Source organism: Prosopis cineraria, unplaced genomic scaffold (genome assembly GCF_029017545.1).
Source record: "Prosopis cineraria cultivar Desert tree isolate PC_DT_omini unplaced genomic scaffold, ASM2901754v1 PC8, whole genome shotgun sequence".
Taxonomy (NCBI): Eukaryota; Viridiplantae; Streptophyta; class Magnoliopsida; order Fabales; family Fabaceae; genus Prosopis; species Prosopis cineraria.
In genome coordinates, this window is record NW_026555339.1 from 31,860,146 (window position 1) to 31,885,072 (window position 24,927).

The 24,927-nt window shown below is 31.1% G+C and overlaps 1 non-coding gene across 1 annotated transcript; it reads right to left on the reverse strand.

Annotated features, from left to right (window-relative positions):
- Positions 1-24,619: 24,619 nt before the first annotated feature.
- On the reverse strand, positions 24,620-24,726 carry LOC129319111 (small nucleolar RNA R71). The gene has a single exon (XR_008595423.1). It is a non-coding gene; the product is annotated as a small nucleolar RNA R71 (small nucleolar RNA).
- Between the last annotated feature and the right edge of the window lie 201 nt (positions 24,727-24,927).

Here is a 24,927-nt window from a genome sequence, read left to right on the forward strand (position 1 = left end):
TTAGGATTGAATAGGTGTGAAGTGAACATTCTTTTAACTTGAATTAATGGATTAGAGTGGCATATTACCTTTTCATGAAAGAGGCTAAACACTCATGTGTGATTAATTCCTTAGTGATGTTACCCTTTAGAATTTGTTTCACTTCTTAATTAAGACCACATATCTCATACTTGTTTGATAGGAGATGAGAGATGGCATTCATAAAAAAATAGCCAAGAGCCAAATAGCCAACCTATTATCATTTATTATCCTTTGTTAGCCACTTTGAGCCTTTGGTTTGATTCTTAAAAAAAAAAAATATTCACCCTATTTTTCCCTAAGGAATGCATGTTACACTTTTATATGTCTTTTTAATATTCATTGTATGTCCTAGATCAAATGAGTGGATGCCTGTTATTATTTTTCTATCCATTACTCTTTATCCTTTATTGCTACACCATTACATCCAGTACTTCCATTGTTTTCAAAGAGTTAGGGGCAACAAAAAAAAACAAAGATAGATTTGAAAAAAAATATATATAGTAAAAAAAAGAAAAGAAATAAAGTTGCTAGAAAAAGAAGCAAAAAGAAGAAGAGAAAGAAAAAGAAAGAAAGAAAAAAAAATATAAAAAGTTGCCTAGCTCATCCATTCTATTTGTTTTATTATTTCTTATCATTTCTTTCCATCCTCAATGTGTTAAGGTGTTCACTCAATTGAGTTAGGTTATGCTTTGTATATTAAGGGGATATATCTTGATTTAGCATTATTTTGATGCTAACCCTATTGTTTTTATATACATACATTTCTTAGACATCCTTTCATTACCTATATTACAACCTATTAAAGTCCATTTGATTCTTGATTGCAAGTGCTATTTAGTGATGGAGATGTAGAAGGGTTACAAAATTATAGTAAGGTTTATCCTAAGAAATTTTGAGTGAAATTTAATACCTTATACACTTTGAGTGATGAGAACAAACACTTAACCTAGAGAGGCTTACTCTTTGACATTAATTTTTGGTAAGGGTTTGTTTATGATGTGCATAATTCTTTCCTAATTATTGCCACATTGATTGATAATTTGTAAAAGTTCATGAGCTAGTATTTTAGTGACTTTGAACATTGTTTTTCTCTTATTTCTTTGTCTTATAGTTTCTTTTGGGACCTTTTTCACTTGATTTTGCCCGGAGTGCAAAAGCTAAGTGTGGGAGAATTGATAAAACACATTTGTTACCCACTTTTATTTGTAAATTAGAACCCTTTTATTAATGATTTATCACCTTCAAGTGCACACATTGCATTGGATTTGTAATTTTGCCTAAGTTTCTAGGTTCAGTGCACTAGGGGCATTTTGGTCCAAAAAATGAACTTTTGAGAAAATATACAAGAAAAATTGACAAAGTGCATTTTATGTCCAGTTGATGAGTGGTGAAATTATATTTTTAAAATTCAATTTAGTTTGGGAGTAATTAAATAAAAAAGTCAACACTTTCTAAGTGTCTTATTTTGTCCTAGTTTTTAGTTTGCCTTTGTGCGAAAATTTTTTATATAATTTTGTGCAGTCTAAAACTTGGTTAATTTAATAAATTCTCCCTTCTAATTATGAATTTAATTCTGGACATGAATTAGATTTTATTATATCATATGCTATTTAATTGAATTATGTGATTTATGTGACATAGGTGGCATGTGACTTGTGCATCAATTGGGCAATTGAGGTCAACACGCCTTGAGGTCAATGGCTGATGTTTTGCACGTGAATTATGATTATTTTGAGGGATTAAATCAGCTGAAATGATGTGGATGACACATGGAAAATTAGGCACACATTGGAATCATCTACAAACCAATAGGAAGTTGCCACCTTGCAAGTGTGACAAGGCTCCCATTTACATTTTAAATTTTTTTTAATTAAGCTTCAGCTGATGGGAAACACCAAGGAGCACGCCATTTTAAACCCCAAATGGGATCCAACACTCATCTCATTCATCTTCCACATTCTCTCTCTCTTGTTCATAGTGTTTTTCATTTTATCTCTTTTGTTCTTCATTTTCCAGCACCCTAACCTCCATTTTCAGCCACCAAACCTCCACAAAACTCATACCATTCTCTCCTCTCTCCATTTTTGTTCCATCCCTTCTATTTTCACAAGGATTGAAGCTCATTTCCATCATTCAAGAGCTATGGAGTTTGGCCTTCACAAGCAATCACTAGGGTTCTTGAAGATGAAGATTGGCTAAGTTTCTTTGTGGAATCCTAGAGAGATGAAGATGGAGGATGAGTCTTGAGCTTCAAATTGGCTAAGTTCTTTTGTTTCCTATCCTCTTCTCTTTTTACTAAATGGTTAGATTCCTTAATCTAGGGTTTAATCATCTTAGCTTATAAATTTTAATTTGAATTTGATGTTGATGTAAAGAGAGAGGATTGTTTCATTTAATTTCTTCCTTGGACAGCCATGACTAAATTTTGCCACTCTTTGTTTGGCACATAATCTTGTGTTTTTCAATTAGTGAATTTCTTGTGTTAATATTGCATAATCTTGTGGTGTTAATGCTTGTGTTGTTGAGTAGCTTGACATAATCTTGTGGTTGCTCAATTTATGTGTTTGACCATGGCTGTTGAGAGAGGATTTTGAGTGAATCACTTGGCTAATGTCTTCACCAATTGGTTAATTGAACTAGGGACTTTAATCTAAGACTTGGGGAGGTTAGCTAATTAGGTTAATTGGCTTTGGATAATTTTCTTAAGTCATGACAGCTTTAGTCAAGAGGAAAGGGAAGCTAAACTTAGCCTAATCATGAGAAGATAATGAATCCAAAATCAACTAATCTCTAAGGTTCTATTAGTGTGAAAAGGGAAGTTCATTTCACTCACTTTCACTAGCATTTTAATTACTTGCACATTAGGTAATTAGTTTAGATAATTAGCTAGGTAACTAAATTCCTACAAACTTTGGTTGATTTATTTCACTAGATAACTTTCAATTAGACTTAAAACCATTCCTTGGGATATGACCTAGGGTTGGCCTTATATTGCATTAGGGTTAGCTTTAGTGTAATTTTGAGGATAAGCGACTAATTTCCTATCACCGGGTCATAGCAGAACATAAAAGGTTCTTAGTCCTTTTTCATACTAAGATTAATAAGCCGGAAGTCTCTAAAGCCTGGCTATAGACCTTTCAAAGAACCACTTCCTTCAGACCAGCACAGCACAGCCTTCCTTCGTTTCCTACTGGAGGCGTAGCCATAACAACACATAACCAGTAATTCCCCTTATAGGATCATTGCATAAATCCAAAAATTTTGTTAAGTATTAGATAGTAATTCCCCCTTAATCCCTAAAGAAGAAATTACTCAGCCATACCTGTTAATCTTCAATACTTGCAAAGGAGGAAATAAATGAACAGAATACTTTTATTGATAGTAAGAGGGCAAGGTTACAAGGAGGCAGAGAACTCAAGTACTCAAGGAGGCTCTTAGGTTCTCAACTGTTGTTCTATCTCAAGGATTACATGATTTTATATAGAGTTGGCATTCCAACCCTAGTTACATAACCTTAGTTAATTTTAACTCTAATAATTACAACAAGACAAAACTACTTTCGACAAAATGAAAAAGCTAATCTTAGACTACATAAACCTTTTGACAAAATGAAAAGCTAGAGTAATTATAAGAGACATAATAGGCTTAGGCTTTTCTTTTAGCTTTTAGTCTTTTTGACTTTCTTTTCTTCGATCTTCTTCTATCTTCTTTAGTCTTCTTTTTACTTGTCGACAGGCTAATCCAGTGGCTAATTCAGAATATTCATGTTGATAGAAGGGTCTTCATAGTCTTTGTCTGCTTCTCTTTTTTCATCACAATATTGTTCTCTTTCATCTGGTTCCATCATTCTTTCATCTCTATTTTCTTCAGATATTCTACTTGATTATACATTTCTATTATTATAAGATGGATCATCTAAATTTGGTGCTACAAAATTTTGAGGTATTCCATATGATTGTTGATCATGAATTACTAGTTGTGAATTTTGCATATTTATAAATCCTTCTTCAGTATTATTATTTATGAGATATTTATATTCTTGTTTTATTTTTTCTAATTCTTCTCTTTCTTCTATTTCTTCATTTTGTAATAATTTTTGGAATTCTGTTTCTAATTCTTCAGATTGGCTATCTAATTCAGTTTCTATATCATTTATTGTTTGTGCCATATTTATTTTTGCATTATTTTGAGGTTTTGGTTTATTTTTATTTCTAGCTTTATAATTATAGTTTCCTAACATAATTTCAGCAGCTCTATTTGCATTTTCAAATTCTTCTTCATCTATTTCATTTTCTCCTCTTAATTTTCTTTTTTGTCCCTTCATGATTATCCTTGAATTATTTCTTAGTCTTTGGTACCAATTATTGAAGCTCCTTGAATTTCTACTATTTTTCCCTACTGAAAAAAATACATGTTGTTGGTCCAGTAAAGTATGTCCACTATTCTTCTTCTACTGTAGTTGTCTTGTTAAGCTCCTAGAAAATTATATGTACTTCTTGGGCTCTGATAGTAGATATCTTATATCTGAGATCTTCATCATTCATAATATCTTCTTTTTCTTCTTGATCATATTCAAATGGTCTTCTTGTTGTTCCAAATTTAATCAGATTAATTGGAGGATAGAATTTATCAGGAGTTATTTCTACTATAGTAGAGTAACACCTGATAAAGACTTGATATTGAGTTACTATTCTAAAATAGTGTTTGGCAGCTTCCTTGATGGATTTAGGAAGTTTAGATATTTCTGACATATCATTAGATGGATATATAGAATGGATAAGGCCATAACTATACAAGGTTTTTACAAGATCAGGGTTAGTGTTTGGATAAACAATGACTTTGTTGAAGGAATAATGAGAAACATATTTAATATTAGTGGTATTAGGAAGGGCAAAATGGTTGGTCTTATTAATGAGAAGTTTTAAATAATTATACTGGTCTAAGGTCTTAAAGGATGGTGAAGTTACTGGCCTTGGACTTCTTCTCCTAGAAGAGGTAGAAGTGGATGCACTATTTTGAGGTGTTCTTGTCACTATTTGGGCTTTAGATTTGTGGGCTTCTTTTACTATTTTAGTAAAAGGAATTATTGGACCGGCTTTTTTTAGACTATGAGGCTAGAATAATGAATCAGGAGTTTAAGTAGATGACTCAATTACTTGTTTTACTTGTCTTTCAGGGGATTGGGATAATGGACCCTTAGATTTCTCTAAGTCCTCCACTTTACATCTCAAAATATTCACCTTATCTCTGAGATGAGATACTGATTCAGATAATGATTGCATATTTGCATTTATTTGTCCAGCAAGAAGGGTCATATTCATCTTCAGAATATTTACCTTTATGATTACTTGGTCTAGTGGGGTCATTATTGGTCCTGTAGGTGAACCACCACCACCACTACTTGTCATCATATTTGTCTCCCTTCTATTTGGCTCCATCTGGACAGATAATCTGCAACAAGATTATTTTTTCTTTTAATATATTCAATCTCATAATCATAATAAGACATATCTGATTGCCATTTAATTAACATTTTATTACATAACTGAGTTGTCTTTATTCCTTTATTTAACCAATGCTTTACTTGAGTATTATCAGTTCTTATAATAAATCTGGTATTAACAATAAATAATTCAAACTTTTGTACAGCTTTTACTATTGCTAAAAATTTTTTCCAATTAGAATGATATTTAGTCTGAGAATCATTAAATTTTCCACTAGCACATCTAGTTATTATTTCTTCTTCTTTTTCATTAATGTGATATAAAGCTGCTCCTCAATAATTTTCACTAGCATCTGTATATATTATCCATATTACATCATTATTTATTGGAATAGTTAATTTAGGTAGATTTTGACATAAAGCTTTTATCTGATTTACTATTTTTTCTTTTTCTTTATCCCATATCCATATTGTTTTTTCTCCAGCTAATTTACTTACTTTTGCAGTTAGTTTTGATAAGTTTGGAATATAATTTCTAGCTTGATTTACTAATCCTAAAAATGATTGAAGTTCTTTTTTATTTTTAATTTCTCCAAATTCCAATATTTTCTTACTAATATGTTCTTGTAATTCTATTCCATTATTAGTTATGTGTTGTCTTAAAAATCCTATTCTTTCTTTTCTTAATTCAGCTTTTTTAGGTGATATATTTAATCTTTTTTCTTCTATCAAATCTATAAATTGTTCTAAATGTTTTTCATGTTCTTTTTTATTTTTTGAGAATATTAAAATATCATCTATATATATGACAACAAAATCTTTTATTGGGAATAATAATTTTGTTACATATTCCTGAAATATACTAGGACTATTATGGAAGCCCATATGTAATACATTCCATTCATACAATCCTTAAGATGTACTAAAAGCAGTATATTTCTTACTTTCTTCTTCTAATTTTATTTGAAAAAATCCAGATTTACAATTAAATTTACTAAATATATTTTTTCCTCTTATTAAGTTAAATAATAAATCTATTTTTGGGATTGTATATCTATTTCTTATTGCTAATTCATTTAATTTTTTGTAATTTATGACTAATTTGGATTTTCCTCTCTTTTCTTCACTATGTTTTATTACAATCATAGCAGGTGATGAATATTCAGATATACTTTCTCTTATTAATTTATATTGTTTCATTTCATTAATATGCATTATAAATTCTTTTTTATCATTTTCTGTCCATGGATAAGGTTTACAGTTAATTTCTTTACTATAAATTGTTGAAGATTAACAGGTATGGCTGAGTAATTACTTGTTCTAAGAAATATATTCCTAGGATTATTTTATATTGATTATTATTATCTTTTATTACCCAAAATTTTACAGTTAACACATCTCTTTGATTTATTCTTATTATAGATATTGTTCTATTTCCTTCATTTGTTATTTCAAGATTATTATTTGTTAATCCTAATTGTATTGTACTTTTTTACTCTCTTGGGTCTACTAATGCCATTACATCTATCCAATTAGCATCTTATTTTATTTGTATAGCTATAAAATTATTATTTGGCATTGGTGTTGTGGGTCTTATTAATTCTAAATTTGAACTTATAGGTGTCTCAATTCTAGATCTTAACAATAATCTTTCTTGTCTAGACATTCCTCTACTTGTACTAGGTCTTGGTTATTCAAAACTAAAACTTCTTCTTATATTAGGTTGATTTATATTAATATTTAATGTTGGTGTACTTGTTCTTAATGTTCTTTGTCCTATATTGTCATTGGTTATCAATCTTCTTGAATTATTTTCATTTTTATAATATCCTATTGTATTATCTAATTCTAATCTTAATTGTTCAGGTGTTGTTATTCTGGTTGGATCTAACTCTATTTCTTGTAACACAGGCATAAAATGTTTGTCAATTGTTAATTTACCTTTATTTCTTTTATAAATTTTATGCTCATTTGTAAATACTAATCCTATCATAGTAGTTATACTTATTATTCTTGATCCTGGTAATAATTTTATTTCTCCTAATTTATGATATATTAACAAGGTTTTATTCATATTTTCATCAGCTCTTGAAATACAAAAATTAGTATTTATTGTAAATTTTAATTTTTGATATATCAAGTTTCCAGTTAATATTCCTAAAATACTATCTTTAACACTACTAATTATTCTTCCATCAGTTATTAATAATTCTATAGGTGAATTTCTTCCTTCTTGAAAATAGGCTTTTACTAATAATTGTACTCCAGCAATATATATTTCTGTTACTTCATCTTTAAATGATAATTTATTAATTTCAGTATCTATTAAAGCTTTACTTATTAATGATATTCTTAATACTCCTTTTATTAATGTTAATTCTATAGGGTGTTTCTTTTCTAATACTACACATACATGTTTTTCTTGTTTTTTAGACTTCACAAGTTTTCCAACTTTATTCATAAAACTTTCATTTTTTTAATTCTTCAGGTTTCAAGTTTAATTTTGAATTTCTTATTTTTTCATATTATTTTTGATTAAAAGTCAAAAGAAAACAGAAGATTATGAAGTACAATTTTTACCAAAAAAAAACCTTTATATAATAATGATGTTATAAATTCAATAAAAATGTTAAATACTACAAAAGAAATTAATTCTATTTCATGTAATATTTTTATTGCTTCTTTTTGTTTACTTATCTCATGTATATCTCTACTTATTCCTTCAAATTCTTTTAATAATAATTTTATATATTTTTTTATTAATATAGCATAATATTCTCTTTTACTATTATAGCTTTTATCTAATCTTCTGAATCTTTCTCTATATTCATGAGGTTTTTTATACTACCAATTTTTTACATTTCTTAAAAATGTTGCTTCTATTAACATATTTGCAGTATTTACATATACATTTTTTCCTATTAAATGCTATTAATGTTGCTTTTCCCCATTCTTCTATTACTTGAATATTATTTAAATTACAATCTAAATTTAACCATACTCCTGAATTTTGATATTTGTTTACTTTTATATTGTGCTAATGGTGTGGGTGTAAATTCATTATTTTTTGGTATGTTAAATGTAGCGATAAAGGGTGTATTATTACATTCTTTTTTCTTTTGATTTATAAAATTTGTTTCATAATATTGTTCTCTTTCATCTGGTTCCATCATTCTTTCATCTCTATTTTCTTCAAATATTCTACTTGATTCCACATTTCTATTATTATAAGATGGATCATCTAAATTTGGTGCTATAAAATTTTGAGGTATTTTATATGATTGTTGATCATGAATTACTAGTTGTGAATTTTGCATATTTATAAATCCTTCTTCAGTATTATTATTTATGAGATATTTATATTCTTGTTTTATTTTTTCTAATTCTTCTCTTTCTTCTCTTTCTTCATTTTGTAATAATTTTTGGAATTCTGTTTCTAATTCTTCAGATTGGCTATCTAATTCAGTTTCTATATCATTTATTGTTTGTGCCATATTTATTTTTGCATTATTTTGAGGTTTTAGTTTATTTCTATTTCTAGCTTTATAATTATAGTTTCCTAATATAATTTCAGCAGCTCTATTTGCATTTTCAAATTCTTCTTCATCTATTTCATTTTCTCCTCTTAATTCTCTTTCTATTTCTTCTTCTAGTCTTTGTTTTATTTCTTTATCTTTTTTCTTTGCATAATTTGTTCCATTTTCTTTATCAAATATTTGTAGTTCTATCTTTTCTATTTGTGCATGTATAAACCATAAATTATTATTCATTATCTCTTGTCCTTTTTTTATTCTTTATGTTTCTATTCTTGTTTGTCTTATATTTTCTTGCATATCTTATTTTCTTATTTTTTCTTCATTTATATTTTCTTCATCTTCAACTATTCTCATCATATTTATTTGTGACCATTCATCTTCTAATTTATTATGAGGGTTTATTCCTAAATATTCTATTATTCTATAAATATTATAACTTATTATACTTTGTTCAGTTCTTAATTTTTCTGTATCATGTTTTATTTCATCTAATTTTTCATTACATTCCTTCTTTATTTCATATACTTTTTGTTCTAAAGGTTTTGCATATTCTTTAAGTCTTTTCATTTTTTCTCTAGGATTTTCTTTTTCTAATATAATTTGTACTTCTTCTGGTAACATATTTATTATCTGGTTTTCATTAAAAAGATGTTCTAAATCTTTTATATTTTCATTTATATAACAACCTAATTATTTCATCAAAAACATATTTGTCCAATTAACTTGATTACTTATACTATCTCATTCTCCTCCTCATAAAAAAGGTACTAAAATACATGATAAATTTTCTACTGGTATATAAGATCCTTCTGGGATTTTATTTTGCTCTACTTCATACATTTTTGGTTCAATTGTTTTTATGATATTCATTTAAACAGCTTCTAATACTTCTATTAAAGTAAAACAGATACTAAGAAAGATATATATATATACACATATATTTCAAAAATATATGTATATTATATATATATATATAATATCATATATCATATACATATACATACATACATATATATATACATATATGATATATATATAAACATGAATATATATATATATATATATATATTTCTAATATATATAATTATATTTTGAATTTTATATTTCATATATATATATATTTATTAAATAAATATTTTAATAGATATATATATATAATTCGTTCATCCTAAAAAAGCATTACATTCATTGAATCTAAATACATATAAGATTCAACGAACTTGGACATTATAGCTCGAGTTGGGTTATTCTTGTGTGCGACCCTGTAGGTCATGAAGTTAGCAGTAGGCTAATCACACTATTAGCTCACAAGTCATAAGTGGTCTCTAGCAAGATATTGTAACTACCCAATTCATATGAGGATCAATGATCTAATATAACCTATTATGTAATTGTATCACATCCCTTTTGTCATGATATATTTTGGTTAAGTATGAGACATGAAATTGTCATTCTCTTTTACTTAGCCATTACTTTCTCGATTTCTAAGTGAACTAATTGTAACAATGGAAAAGCTCTTTCCATTATAGTATAGCAATACATTTTCTCAGTCTTACTTATTAAAGGGTCTAGTAATACCTCTCAATTAATATGATGGACAAATTCTATCTTGACCACTCATATTCTTTTTCATGAATATCACTAAATTCAATCATAGCCTTTATGATCACTCAATCAAAGGTGACTTTTGACTAGGTCAAAGTTCAATGATCATCATGTGGGAATCCATGATGATCTCAAGTCAAATGGCTTAGTAATATGGTTACATATAAGATAAGTTTCTAACTTGTACCGTGTAACTTTCTCATAACAGGTCAGTCCAGCACCTCGAACCCTTTCAAGTGCCCACAACTTTGATTTATTTCTCTATAATTAATCAAAATCACGCTAGTCTTGTTTCATCTATGATTCCTCATAGATGACCAACTAGGGACATTTAAGACATTCAATGTAGTTTATCCAAGGATACAGTAATCATAATAAACATGCAATTAATATGATAATAAAAGAAAAATTCATTAAATAATAATGTGCATAGTACAATGATTAGTTGTCACCAGCCTTGCATTTGTAATGGTGTATTCGAGAATCTAGTACTACTTAGTCAAACTGATAAGTTTGTTATGAAATAGCAAGATGTGTTGTTAATAATTGAAGCGCAAATTTTCAATATGTTATGGGTAGTTGTCAATATGTTGTGTGTAGTGTAGGTTGACAATATCTTATGTGTGTTGTTAATAGCTGAAGTTTAAGTTGTCAATATACTATAGGTAGTTATCAATATATTATGTGTAGTGCAATTTGACAATATCTTGTGTGTGTTGTTAATAGCTAAAGCTTATAAGTTGTTAATATGCTATGAGTAGTTATCAATATATTGTGTGTACTATAGGTTAACACTATCTTTTGTGTGTTATAAATATCTTAAGCATAAGTTGTCAATATGCTATAGATAGTTGTCAATATGTGGGTTGAGATGAAAGATAGCTAGTAATTTTGAAAAACATTTATTATGTTTTTTCTTTCATTTAGGAGGACAAATTGCATGTGATGGCCAAGGTAATACGCAATATATGAGTGGGAGTGTAAAAACAAGAAGTCTAAAGAAAGGGATAATATATAAAGCATACTTATAGATCTTATTGATGATGATAGAACATTTAATAAAGTACGATGAAGAAAATGGACAAATATATATAGTTGCAGATGGAAATGACACTGTACAAGTATCAATGGATGATCCAATTGAGTACCAACATGTGTAAGTTGTCTTAATTATTTTTTATCAACAAAGATAATGTTAAAATGTAGTACTACTAATATGTTGGGATTCTAATTTTCTGCAGGATAGATAATTTATTGTGAGGTTCGTGGGGAGGCTCTTAAAGAGAAAAATATACACAATAAAAATTAACCAAGCACACATGCAAAGTCAAGTTCCTGCTTTCAACTTACCCTTTTTGTGACAGAGGCAATTAATAGCATTACTTGATATAAGTTATTACAAGAAATCTCTACAGGTGTTGGAATGCAAAAAAAAGTATTCAATGAAGGAATCATAACTCACCACGATCTCAATACAAGAAGAACAAAGTAGGAGACTAGCTAATACTGAGAGATAGGCGAAAGAACTTGTATCCCATGTCATGATGTTGCTAAGGCTGAGCCAATAAGAGGGAGAATAAGAGTGGAATAATGATCCACTCAAATCAATTATATCAAATGGAACATAAAATTGAACTGAATTAAGATTAAATTAAAATTTCATGTTTTGATACAGTTAATTTCAATTTTTAAAAAAAGCACAAACACAACAATCAACAACAAAAACCCCAAATCGAATCAACAATAGAAACTCCAATTAGTTTAGATCTGGATAAATCCAAGGATTTCTTGTCAGGAATCATGTGAACCATTATCATCAAGGCCTCACTCTTGGTTATCAATGATTATTCCTACTTAACAAAGGAATAGGTAGGATGAATTCTTTGAAAAGGTCTATTACCACAAGGACAAGCAGATCAGGGATAAGGAGGGCTCAGATGGTGTTAAGGAGGAAGAGGTTGGGCAGTGAGGCAAAAGAAGGAAAAGTTAGAGAGAAGGAAGGAGAAAATATTGCCAGCAAAAGAACGGCAATGCAAAGAAGAAGCAAGAAGAGAGTAGCCACATGGAGTTCTATTTAGTGAAAAAAAATTACGAGCTATATATCCACTAGTCAAATGTGAGTCAGTGGATGAAAAAGGGTATCATTACTCTACTTTTGACAATTTCGGGGCCACATTTACCCTCTTAAAAGGTAAGGGTAATGGTTTCCCCTTTGATAAAATTTCTAGGGCATTTTTGCCCTTTAACCATAGATTAAACGAAACTAAACCAATTATAATTGTGAAATGAGATGCCTCAGATAGCAATAGATTTGAGAGGTTATTCATTGAATATAGATGTTTTATTTTGGGTTTTCTAGAAGGTCGTTGACACATACTCTATATAGATGGATGTTTTTTAAGCAGTTCATATAAAGGAACATTGTTGGCAACTTCTACCTATGATGCGGACAATAATGACCTATTTCCACTAGCATATGCTATTGTGAGTGGGAAAACATTTGAAGATTAGTCTTGGTTTTTGGAAAATGTGAAAGACATCACTAGATTAGTTGAGATAACAATAGTTTCTGATCGACATAATTAGGGTTGTACAAGCTATATTTGGCAGTGAGAGATATGCATATTGCTACTGTCAAGTAAAGGAAAATCAAACCTGGCGTTGTCGAGAGAGACCAAGAAAATGCAAGAGATGTAAAGTCTTTGATAGCAAATGTGTAACCCTCTCCTTAAATCAACATGATATAAGGAGAGAGTAACTTATCAATACCCAATAGAGCATAGCACAATGAAAGATAACATATGCATTCATTAGAGTCCATGTATGCTTTCATAACAAAGAAATAAAGTCAGAAATTGAACCATGCACCGCGGCATGTATCACATGCATCATTGCATGTGGCATAGAACCTTGAGAAACTCCTTTCTGTGTCATGCACCACAGTGTAAGAACCCCGTGCGTCATGGTGTATATGACAATTTTTGCAACTATCATTTGACAGCTTGCAGAGCGAACTTCCAGCATGTATTATTTCCTCATTTGATGTCTGATTAGAGTAATTCAATCTCCCATACAAAGATTATTTCATAAGCTAAATAATGAGATAGGTTTGGACACGATCTAATAGTCCAATCAAAATTTAGACACTCGGGTGTAAAAAGTTACTTTTTCATAGAAATTAACATACCTAAGCGTTCAAATCAATCCCTTAGTCTCATTAGACCATTCTAGGCCATGAATTAAGTCCAAAAGGACCTTATAAACCTGATTGACCACAATTTATAATAATCATACACAACAATCAAGATTAGGTCATTTAACAACCCATTTTCACATTTCACAACATTACACCAAACACATTAGTTTGGTAATATTTCCATAATTTCACTACAACTCTTATGTTTTCACATTCACAACAAGTTCACAACTAAATCTTAGCTTTTATTTCTCATTTCATCACATATACACATGTAAAGGCTAAGATTTACTAAAATTCACAATAATTTTCAACAATTATAACTTTAAACATGCATGCATATCCTATGGCAACTTATATGCACAAGAGTCGTGTTCAATAAATAAAATTCAAAGGTTTCACAGCAATGGCACACTACGCCGATCTTAGCTCTTTACCCTTGCCTTGCTTACCACTATGACTTGAAAAAATGTAACCGCGGGGGTGAGATAATAATTTTAGTAATAGAATAACTCACTGCTACTGACTATCACAAGCAACCGTAAGCAAGTATAGCAACATGTACTATTAAACATAGTATATAACACATGTTTCATTTCAACAAGATTATATTTCACCATTGATCACCACTTTTATAAATCATATTCTCATCAATTCAACACTAATAGCATATATAGCATGATTATTACCATTCAAATCTTCAAATCAATTTGACTCTAAACTATAGGCTTACCTTAGACCAATACGCACACTTATTAGCCTTGAGCTCACCTTTAGTGGTAGAATCACCCAACCAAAGGTGTTCTATCTCACTTTCGAACTATGGTTTCCCCCATTTCACACAATGGGGTGTCATTGACTCCAACACCACATCACATCGATACTAATGAGTCTAAATCTCCAACATCGTATTTCAACAAGTATTAAGGAGATAATCTCCAATACTACTCCTCAAAAGGCACTAAGGAGATATAATTCTCCAACACCACATCCTGTCAGGCACTAAGGAGAATAATGCCATATAGTCTTTCTCTACTTCTCCCTATGGGTGAATTCGCACCCCTATGATCATGCTTTTATATAAATCACATCTTTATATATATATATATATATATTACCCTATATATATAATCACAAAATATGCGATTTCATAAACTCAATTCTTTAGAAATCATTTTCATACATTAAACATTCACATAGCAAACATGCTCATTCTAAAACATTTTCATACAATAATACTTATACTTTCAAACAATTACAATAGATAATCATATAGATGAAGTTATTCGGTTATCTCAACACTTTTGTCACAAGAAAGATTACCTATGGAATTTCAATAATCACTGAAGCTCTCTACAAGTCTCCTCTCTCGATTTATGTATGGAATACACCAATCTACACACAACTAGTACTATTAGTCAATTAATCAAATTGATCAAAAGCATAAAATTACTACTTAAAGCTACACTTAACTGTCCATTCCTTTCCACTTAGCCACTCTAGGACTAATATCCCTCAATTACCACTTTCTATCACTTCTAAGGATTCCATTTTACTTTTATTCCATTTCCACTTCATTTTCCTTTGATTTAGGGCCAAATGTAAGCCTAAAGCTTTAAAGCTCTATCATTCAACTCCAAACCAATCACAAAGCTTTAATTTAACTTTCATGAACCTTTTTATTACTTTTAGGTAAGAAATTAACCCCTTAAGTTTCCCTAATTCAATTTTTTTATAACTCACACTAAGAGAAATTGTAGTAGAAATGGAGATAAGGGCTGTACAAAGCTTATGTAATAAGTTACTAGTGGAAATGCCTTCTAAGCTCCCAAGAATACTTGCCCTAGCTGATCTCTTCTCCTTCTCTCTTCCTTTCATGATTTTCCTTCTTTCTTCTCTGAGCTCAAATGCTAATTCATGAATTTTGAAGTCATTTTTTAGTCCATGCGTTGTGACACAGATAGTATGTGTCACGGTGTATGGCATAGTGAGGAGAATCCTCACTATGTGCACATATTTTGTCCCAAAATGTGATTCTTTTGCCCATATCTATCCATTCAACACCTCAAAGACTCAAATTATCAAATAATCATTCAAATTTCTAATCATTTACTAATTACTAATTCACCCATGATTATTAGCTAATTACAATATTAGAAAATCAGAATGTTATAGTTCTCCCTTCCTTTTAAAAATTTTGCCCCTAAAATTTATAAAAATACTTAATACTTACCTATGGAAATAGATGGGAATATAGTTGCCTCATTTTATCCTCTTTCTCCCAAGTAGTGTTACTAGGAGCCATACCTCGCTGGAAAACTTTCACTAATCAAGTGGTCATGTTCCTCAACTAATTGTCCATCACATCCACAATTCTCTCTAGCTTAGCCTTATAGGTCAAGTTCTCCTGGAGCTCAATCTCTTTTAGAGAATCATCTTTTAGCTCATCATTCTCTTAAGGTCCACATTTACCTCTTAAATTGGTAGATGACTACGTGACATCATTGGAATGGGGAATACTTGATTGATCTTGAATAGGCCAAGGCACCTTTTGAATTATTCTCACACTTCTCAGCTCAATTGCATTAATGTTCTTTTTAGATTAATCACTAGTTGAGTTAGAAGTTTACTACTACTTTGAGCTTGATTGATGCTATTTATATTCCTAAGTTGTTGAACAACCACCTCTGTACTTTGTTGCCTTATTTCAAGGTTTTCCAACCTCTTGAGCAAAGCATTAAACTTAGATTCAGCATTAGAGACATGAGAATCAAGCTCTAGTTCCAACAATGCACTTTTCGGATTGAGAAAGTGGAATTGCTTGATGTTGCATATTAGAACTTATTAAAGCTCGATTCGCATCATTATGCTCGATATAAGGAATAAGGGAAGCTCTAATAGAAAAATAAGGTATTAGATTAGTATTAGAATTCTTTTTAGATTAGTATTTAGATTAGTATTAGAATTATTTATTCTATTAAATTATTCTATTAATAAGTAATAAGATTAATATATTAAAAAAGATTATTAAATTGAATATTATAATATATAAATATTCATATAGAGACATATAGAGATAAGATAGAAATATGAAATTCAATATAAGAAAAAGAAAGAAAAAAAAGAAAGGGCCCTTTTCACCTCCAGATATTTGATGTTTACTATAGTGTTTCCCATCTTCTCAAGATATGAATACATTTGCTTATTGCCTCCAGATTCTTGAATAGGGATAATTTGAGTGTTCTTTAGTTGAATCACATCTTGATTTTCTCTATAGTAGAAATTAGAATGTTGCTTCCAACTTGGATTGTATGTACTCCTATAATTTACCTTAAAGTTATTTTTGCCTCTTTGATGATTTTGGAAATTATAGGGTCTTTGTTGTTGAAAAAAGGCCCTAACATCATGGTTTCCATATACATGCATGCAATTAAATGTGATATGTATGGTGGAGTTGCAAATTCCATAACTAGGTGCCATAATAGCCTTTGACATGGAGGAGACTTGAGGTTGTGATGGATTAGCAATAGACATCTTTAGAAAATCAAGTTGAGAATAGATGTGATTAAGTTGAGCATTTGTTATGGTTAATTGGTACACTTAGTGCACTCCTCTTGAATTATCCCTTGTGCTATGTTGTTGGTTATGGTTAGCCAATTTTTCCAACAATTCCCAATAAAAGAACTATTTATAGTAGCATCAATGGTCTCTTTATCATGAGTCTGAAGCCCTTTATAGAAATAATCAACTAAGAACTCCTTCCTTATATTGAGATAAGGGCAGTGAGCTAGCAACTCTAAGAACCTCGTCCAATATTCATAAAGAGACTCTTGATGAAATTATTATGTTCCCATAATTTGCTTCCTTAGTTGAGAGTACTTTGTAGCTAGAAAATACTTCTCAAGAAAGCAATTTCTCATTTCAATCCATGAATTGATGATTCTTGTTGCAAGAGTGTTAAACTCAGTGATTGCCTTGTCTTCAAGTGTGAAATAGAAAAATTTAAGTATAAGATTCTCCAAACTTCTTATTGGTGGCTTCATGGTGGAGTAACCCTCTTAATAATTTGCAAATGCCTATTAGGATCCTCACCTACAAGTCCATAAAATTTTAGTAAGACATTGACCAAAGGAGTTTTAATCTCATAATCATGTTATCTAAGACTTCATGTCAAATATATACATATATATATATAAAAATATCATAGTCCAACATCACACTTAGGACCTTGTGCCAGCCCTTTAATAATATTAGAAATAAAATCTTCCTTCTCAACCTTGTGTTTGACTTGTAATATCCTAAATTCCTAATTTTAAAATTAATTACTAATTAGGGATAAATTAGTAAATTAATGTATGATTAGGATTTTGGATGGTTGACTCTTTAAGATATTGAAGGAGCATATTAGAGTGGAAGAATGGCATTGTAGAGTGGAACATGCAAGCACAGTGAGAGTTTCTCACATTGTGCCATATGCCACGTGTAACATCTGAAAACTTCAAATATGAAAAAATTGATTAATTAAGGGATAAATTATGATTAATTTATTTAATTATGTTTTTGGGTTGCCAATTAAATTTTTGGGTCATATTTAGCTCTAAATTGCGTTAGGATGAAAGTTGGATCAAGTCTGGAGGTATCGGGGGGAGCAAAATCAACTTGTTGCTTGCTATGTCATGAGCCACAGCTTGCCTGGCATGCGCTGTGACACACAGCACAGCAGACAACTTAAAATTTTGCAAATCATCAGAAATTGATAGATTTTGGAGTGAAAAACCTAGAACACGAAGAGGAAAAACTTTAGGCGTTGCTAGGGCATTAATTTGGGAGGATTTTAAAGATAATTTGAGCCTTCAAACTCTTGAGTAAGTTTTATACCTTTCTCCTCTACCTTTTCATCTCATTTTGCATGGGATTTGAAAGAGGGAGAATTTGGTTTGATTGGATTAAGTCATGAGTCTATGTTTTGAAGGTTTCTATTGACTCTAAAGGTTTAATTTAGGTTTATTAATCTTGGATATGTGGTAATATGAAGCTACTTTGTTGTTTAGTGGAAGTTGAATCAAGCCTTAACTTGATTATGGGGTTTTGAAGTGTAATAAGTTGAGATATTAAGTGTTATGTTGTGAGAGAGTTAGAGGGAGGCTTAAAGGGATTGTATGAACAAATTCTAATCTTAACAAGCCTCTTTGTTGAGAATATGAGTGAGAAGTAGGAGAATTAAGAGGGTATTGGTGGCTAATAGTTCTTGTGTTAAATGCAAATTAACATATGGTACTTGTTGATATAGATTGTGGTGTGGGAAGACTTACCTTGACACAAAAAGAAATTTAGTACCATGGGTAAACCTTTTAGTAACAAAAGGGTTGAGGTAACTAGATAATTTGCATTATTTATTACCTTGTATAAGTTATTCTTAAGTTGCTTTCTATGATTTGTTGAGTATATATGTATAAATTCTTTAAAGGTTAACTATTTTAGAAAATGAGTGGAGTATTAGTTTGTGAAATTTTATATTTTTGAAGTAAATGGTAAGATTTGTATATTTGTTTGGAAAGTTATTTATGCATGATCATATGGAGATATGTAGTGACTTGTGGCATATTAAAGGGTGGGAGGTCACCCTAGTGGAGTTAGTGAAGATTAAGTCCATATGGCACTACTGGCACCTCAGGATACCAGGTGCAGCATTTACTCTCCTTAGTGCCTAAAAATGGGTGCAGTGTTAGAGACTTATTCTCCTCAGTACCCAAAAGGTTGCGGAGTTGGAGACTATGCTCCTTAACATCCATAAGATGTGGTGTTGGAGTAACGACACCCCAATTATTTGTAATGGAGGAACCAGTAGTCCAAAAGTGGTTTAGGACACTTTAGCAGGGTAGTCCTACCATGGATGGTGAGCTTGGGGACCATACATATGGTTTGGTTCTGTAAAATAGCCTACTGGTTCGGTTGGGAGTATTGAAGGACCGGATGGTTAGGGATCATGCATGCAATTTGTGGTGATCTTATATGATATGATTATGTTACTTATTTTAATGCTTGTTTATAACTTGGCTTGTTAATCAATAATGTAAACTATCTTAGTTACTGAGATTTTTATCTCACCCTGTGGTTATTATTTTACAGGTTCTACATCTGAGACTAAGCAGGGAAAGGAATCAAGCAAGGACTAATAGATTTGCTACATCACAAATAGTAATGCCCGATTTTGGTTTGAGTGGTATACATAAACTCATTATATAATATTATATGTTGTCAATTAGGAATGCATATCATTGTGATTGGTTGCACTTGTTTCATACTATGTTGTTTTATATTTTAGCCCAATATTGTATATGATGTGAATATGTGGGAATTTTTATGGTGATAGGCTAAAATATAATACAAGTGCAAGGAATGTTTTATCTATGTGATGACAATGTATTTATAGTGTATTAAGTGGCAATAGAGACCAAATAGCGCTTGTGGTATTAATTTTGTATTTTGGCCATATTGGGTGAAATGGCCATTGAGTAGCCAAATTTTGTGTTTGGTATGTTTTTGTATGTTTGAATGTTCACTCAAGTGTATTTTGGTCCATTAGACTTGGTTCAAGCCTTACAATAGGTTAATGGTATAAGTTATAAGTTTTGGGTACTTGGATGCTTGAAATCGCTTTAAAAACTAACTTTTGCATCCAAACGTTTAAAATTCTCATACAATGTTGGATTATAACAAAACTTGTATCATTAGTTAGCTTATTGAATAAGCTTCACGTGAGTGCTTGAATCACTCTAATTAGACATCGGATGCAAAAATAGCACGTGTTTGAAGTTTATCCAGAAAAGCTGTCATGACAGCGTTGCTATCATGGACACGTGCGTTATGGCGCATTTTGCGCAAGCTGCAGCACGCGGTACAGTAAGCAAACTTGGCTTTCTATGCCACATGACGCAGTGCATGGACCACGAGCCGCGGCACATGGACCAAAACACTAAAAAATGACATTCTTGGCCTTGTTTTAAAGTGTTTTGCTTCCCAAAACTTTTCCATGCTTCCAATATCTATATAAATTATTAAGTTTGAGCTCAAACTATCAATTTGAAGGGTTTTTATGGGATCTTAAATATTCCACAATTATTTTTAAAAGATTATTAGTTTTAACCCTTATATTTATAATGTGGGCTTAGGAGCAATCCTTGCTCTAATTATGATTGTTTGTTGTAATTTTGTGGTGAATTTTGGTAATGTCAAGGTGATAGAACACATTTGTTACCCACTTTTATTTGTCAATTAGGACCATTTTATTAATGATTTATCACCTTCAAGTGCACACATTGCATTAGATTTGAAACTTTGCCTAAGTTTCTAAGATCAGTGCACTAGGGGCATTTTGGTCCAAAAAATGAACTTTTGAGAAAATGTACAAGAAAAATTGACAAAGTGCATTTTATGTCCAGTTGATGAATGGTGAAATTATATTTTTAAAATTCATTTTAGTTTGGGAGTAATTAAATAAAAAAGTCAACACTTTCTTAAGTGTCTTAGTTTGTCCTAGTTTTTGGTTTGCCTTTGTGTGGAAATTTTTATATAATTTTGTGCAGCCTAAAACTTGGTTAATTTAATAAATTCTCCCTTCTAATTATGAATTTAATTCTGGACATGAATTAGATTTTATTATATCATATGCTATTTAATTGAATTATGTGATTTATGTGACATAGGTGGCATGTGACTTGTGCATCAATTGGGCAATTGAGGTCAACACTCCTTGAGGTCAATGGCTGATGGTTTGCACGTGAATTATGATTATTTTGAGGGATTAGATCAGCTAAAATGATGTGGATGACACATGGAAAATTAGGCACACATTGGAATCATCTACAAACCAATAGGAAGTTGCCACCTTGCAAGTGTGACAAGGCTCCCATTTACATTTTAATTTTTTTTCTTATTTTAATTAAGCTTCAGCTGATGGGAGACACCAAGGAGCACGCCATTTTAAGTCCCAAATGGGATCCAACACATATCTCATTCATCTTCCACATTCTCTCTCTCTTGTCATAGTGTTCTTCATTTTCTCTCTTTTGTTCTTCATTTTCCAGCACCCTAACCTCCATTTTCAGCCACCAAACCTCCACAAAACTCATACCATTCTTCTCCTCTCTTCATTTTGTTCCATCCCTTCCATTTTCACAAGGATTGAAGCTCATTTCCATCATTCAAGAGCTATGGAGTTTGGCCTTCACAAGCAATCACTAGGGTTCTTGAAGATGAAGATTGGCTAAGTTTCTTTGTGGAATCCTAGAGAGATGAAGATGGAGGATGAGTCTTGAGCTTCAAATTGGCTAAGTTCTTTTGTTTCCTATCCTCTTCTCTTTTTACTAGATGGTTAGATTCCTTAATCTAGGGTTTAATCATCTTAGCTTATAAATTCTAATTTGAATTTGATGTTGATGTAAAGAGAGAGGATTGTTTCATTTAATTTCTTCCTTGGACAGCCATGACTGAATTTTGCCACTCTTTGTTTGGCACATAATCTTGTGTTTTTTAATTAGTGAATTTCTTGTGTTAATATTGCATAATCTTGTGGTGTTAATGCTTGTGTTGTTGAGTAGCTTGACATAATCTTGTGGTTGCTCAATTTATGTGTTTGACCATGGCTGTTGAGAGAGGATTTTGAGTGAATCACTTGGCTAATGTCTTCACCAATTGGTTAATTGAACTAGGGACTTTAATCTAAGACCTAGGGAGGTTAGCTAATTAGGTTAATTGGCTTAGGATAATTTTCTTAAGTCATGACAGCTTTAGTCAAGAGGAAAGGGAAGCTAAACTTAGCCTAATCATGAGAAGATAATGAGTCAAAATCAACTAATCTCTAGGGTTCCATTATTGTAAAAGGGAAGTTCATTTCACTCACTTTCACTAGCATTTTAATTACTTGCACATTAGGTAATTAGTTTAGATAATTAGCTAGGTAACTAAATTCCTACAAACTTTGGTTGATTTATTTCACTAGATAACTTTCAATTAGACTTAAAACCATTCCTTGGGAGATGACCTAGGGTTGGCCCTATATTGCATTAGGGTTAGCTTTAGTGTAATTTTGAGGATAAGCGACTAATTTCCTATCATATTTCCTAATCTTTGGCGCCGTGCCCGAGTGTGTTTAGGTTAAGTTTAATTTTTAGTAGTTAGTTTAATTTGATTTATTAGCTAATTTCCTATCAAAATTTTGGCGCCTTGCCGGGAATGGTTTAAGTTTAATTCTAAGGTTGTTTAGTAATTTACATTTTTAGTGTTCCTGAAAATTTTTTAAAAATTATAAAAATTTGTGTTTTGTGTTTTGTTTAGTTTTTTTGTGTGTTTTGAGTGTTTTTATTCTGTTTTGAAAAAGAAAAAAAAATTTAGTGCAATTTTCGTTGGTTTGGTGTAGAGCTGAAAATACTCTGTTTCTAGTGTCTCTGTCTGAAATTGAAAAATTAACTGGGAATGAGTCTGAGGGAATTTGAACTTGAAATTTATTTCATTGAAAGCTCTATATCTTAGCTTCACTTTAAAATTGGTTTGGTCAATTTTGGACGTGGGAAGTGTCCTGTGGAAATTTTACAATCTAACAAGGTCCAGGGAGCCATTACAGAGGATTCCCAAAACCCTGTTTCAACTTTGAGTTAGCATATCTTCCTCTTTGTGCGTTCAAATTGATTGATTCCAGTTTCATTTTTCTTATCGCTGTCTTATCTTTGTTTCTTGTGTTTAGGATTTTCTTCAATTTTTCCATTTTCCTATTTGAAAGTTTGTTAGAAGCTCTGAAGGTCTTCTGGACGAAATCCTGTTTCTCCAGACTTGAGGACCAACTTGTGAAAAATTCTGGGAACGATTGGGAAGGATTTTTAATCTAAAAGTTTTATATAATTTTCCTGTATATCTCTTTGTTTCTCATAAAAGTTTCAGGGGAATTTATCATGTGGATTTGCTGATAGAAAATTCACAAGTTCACTGTCTCCAGAGAGCCTACTGTGCGAATTCCAGAATTGCCAAAGCTTCTTGATTGAGCATTTCTAACTCTCTTTCTACTTGTTTGGTGTTATTTTTTTTCATTTTGTTGCTATTGAGTTATAAAAAAAAAAGAAAAAAAATTATTTCTCTTGCTTTTGTGTGTTTTGAATTGTTTCGTGTTGATTTGCATTTTAGTTTAGCTTGTTCTTTGTTCTTAATTTTCTTGAGCTTGATTAGTGCATGACCCGAAGAAAACATACCTCTTTTGTTGAATTAGATCCAGAAATTGAAAGAACTATTTCTAGATTGAGAAGATCACAACCTATTCTTGATTCTCATTTGGTTTGTAATTCAACAATGGAAGGTATCTTAGGACATGAGCATGTGCATAATGAGGGCCATGGGAATGGGAATGAGAATTTGCATGATGATGGCCATGTTAATAATGAATTTGAAGGCTTGCATAACCCTAGAGAGGAGAGGAGCATTAGGCAATTAACTCAACCTAATTGGCATGATAATCCTTATGGCTTATATGTTCCTCCTACTAATGTTCAATTTGAAATTAAATCCTCCTTGATTAATGCATTGCCTAAATTTCATGGGTTACCAGGAGAGGATTGTCATAGGTTTTTGCATACTTTCCTATTGGTTTGTGATACTATGAAGCCTATGCATGTAAATGTTGATGATGTTCAAGCTAAGGCTTTTGTATTTTCTCTTGAAGGTTTAGCAAAGGAGTGGTATTTCAACTACCCTTCTTATGTGAAAGTGAGCACATGGGCCGAGCTAAGAAGACTCTTCTTAGATAAATTCTTTCCAAATTCCAAGGTCACCAATTTGAGAAAGCAAATCTATGGGGTCCAACAAGGAGAGGATGAGAGTCTCTATGAGTATTGGACTAGATTCCAAGGCCTTTTGGCTAAATGCCCACACCATCAAATTTCTAGTGAGAATTTAGTCCAATATTTCTATGAGGGCTTGATTCCAAGAGACAAAGTTAACATTGATGCCGCTAGTGGTGGATGCTTGATTGACCTCACTTCCTTAAAGGCTTGGGAACTAATTGACAAGATGGCTTCAAGTGGTGCTCAATACTCTACAAGGGAAAAGAGAAATGTGAATATGGTAGGTTCCTCAGTTCT